Here is a 2,561-nt window from a genome sequence, read left to right on the forward strand (position 1 = left end):
AAACTGCAAAATACAAAGTCAGGACGAGACGAGATCACGCGGTGACCCACTACGCTCGCGAAATAAAAGGAAATGGTAGCGCGGTATCGGATTAAAACCGGTGAATTCAGCAGCCCGAACAGCAGCCGCGGGAGCCTTGCGAGCAAGCGAGCCAGGCAGGCATCTTAATAATCCTCGCTGTTCCGCTTTCATCCCTGAAATCTTCCCGGCGCGGCGCCGCGGTATTTCTATTGTGTATTATCGCACTGTGCGGAGCTCTCGGCTCTCGCTCGCTCGGTGTCGGACGCGCGCGTTCCGCGTAATATCCAGACGCCCTTTAGCGAAATAGCGATATGCTTTATGGTGGCCCGTAACATTTATCGCGGCCCGAGAGCGGCCAAAGAGCGAAAGAGCAAGGGTAAATTAAAGGGGGAAGGATGGAAGAAGAGACGAGCGCGAGACAGGGACGAAAGAGAGGCGGGTTATGTCCTCGTAACTCGACATAACTGCACGCCGACGTTATACGTATGCTAAACTAGAAAACGAGGTGGAGAGAGAAAGAGTGAGCGAGAGAGAGAGAGAGAGAGAGAGAGAGAGAACCAACGTGTTATGCGAAGCGTTAAAACAATTATATCACATAAATTACACCGTCGGGACATAGATTATGTCCGATTATTATCGAGCTGTACTACTACATCGCGTCTAACGGCGCGAACATATATCTCTCTCATTGCGTAATGAAAATTACGTGTTGAATTAATGTTGATCGCATGCAAATTTGGATCGTTTATTAACGACGACGCTTTTTACGGCTCACTGTCGTGTCACAATTACCGGTGCGGACTGAATTCTCATCGTTGTATAAGCGGCAAGCGCAAATAACTTCTCCGGTAGCCATGATCTAGTGTTTAGTATTCCACGTAAGTGCAATTCTAGTATCACACAAGTCAAACGGTCGTCTCGGGTGGGCAATTATCAAGCGGGAGCTTCCCGTATACCGGGGGCGAGTTCCATCGTGCGGTTTCGCCGTCGCTTTCGTGACATCGATACGACCGGCCTGCGCGTATACATCACTCCGGCTTTTTTTATTCCTCCGGCATTGAAGAAGATCTATATATTCTTTCGCACGTGTCGCGCGGCACGCTCCGTAACCTGAATTTGGAATAAACGTCTTTCGCCGCGGCGAAAAAAAAGACGATGCAAAATGCCTCGCGTGTAATAATAATACGCGTACCGCGATTGTTACTTCGCCCGCAACGACACGGATAACCTTTGCTGCGTAAAACCGCAAATTTATTGGCCACCGAGATCATTATACCACCATCGTCTCGCCGAGAGCCCCGGGGGATGCGTCCGTTAGAATAAGGCGGCGATTGCAGGGTATCGGTGGGAAAAATAGATGTATTTATGGGCGTCCCTCTCCAACGTTGAGTTACAGCTCGGAGATCGCTCGATTCGAACGCAGCATCGATATACTCCTACGTTGTGCCGAGAAAATGCATTTTCGGGCGTCGAAAGGTCAAACGCCTCCCGACGCGCGGGAAACTCGCCGCGCCTCGCCGCACACGCGGACGATGCTGCTCTTCCGGAAGGATTCATCTCACGGTTACGTACTTAAAGGGATTGAATCATTAACCTTTAAACCACCACACCCAAAAAAATCACACAACAGCTATTATACTCTATAGCTAATTTGATAAGTTAATTATAATAAAAATGTATTTTTTCTGAATATTTGTCGATGAGGAAAAGGAAAACTATATTTTAATGTAAGCGTTAACAAAAAAATCTCGTATGCAATATAAATAAAATATATTTAAATGGTGACAAATAAGAAAATTGTTGACAATTAACGTTTCATTAGCGGTCTGTGAGACCGATATAGTGGTTTAAAGGTTAACGATTTTACAGAGACGTGGGCAGGCGCAGTTAATTTTCCGGTGCGCTGGAAGCGCGATTCCACAGTCGCGTATGCACGTACAAACGCACGTTGGAACATTACATATCTGAAATTATATATCTCGTTCGAACGACTTTCCTCTTCCCACGCGTGGATGTTCCATTTTCAAGCGGAACTCTCCTCGGGCGTCCATAACGCGTCCCCTTAATGGGGGAGCGGGGGGGGGGGCTATATACGTGGCGTTTACTTTGTGAATACGATGATACTTCCTCGCCGATACTGCGCCTTAAAATGACACTTAAGTGCATCGTCAAGCGCGATTCCCGATGAAAGTAACACGGCGCGAGTGACACTTTCTCAGGTTTATGAGTGCAAGGCTCCATCTTCGCGGCGTCGCTTTCGGGGCATCGTAACGTTTTCATGAGGATCATAAAAAGAAGCTCCGTAAAAGATTCCGTTTTCACTTCTTCGATGTTGCAGCGCTAATCAAAGTCACGGCTCGGACCTTGAATATTGGACAATACAGCGACACACTTGTACCGAAGAGATTTACCTTCGTTACACTAATCGATTTAAATATAAAGCATGTAGGGATTTTTAAGCGCCTAAATCTCCCAATTCTCCCAGATTCGCCCAAAACAAAGTTATAAATCCAGCTTTTGGATTTTAGCTGTGCAACATT

Source organism: Wasmannia auropunctata, unplaced genomic scaffold (assembly GCF_000956235.1).
Source record: "Wasmannia auropunctata unplaced genomic scaffold, wasmannia.A_1.0 LD336063.1, whole genome shotgun sequence".
NCBI lineage: Eukaryota > Metazoa > Arthropoda > Insecta > Hymenoptera > Formicidae > Wasmannia > Wasmannia auropunctata.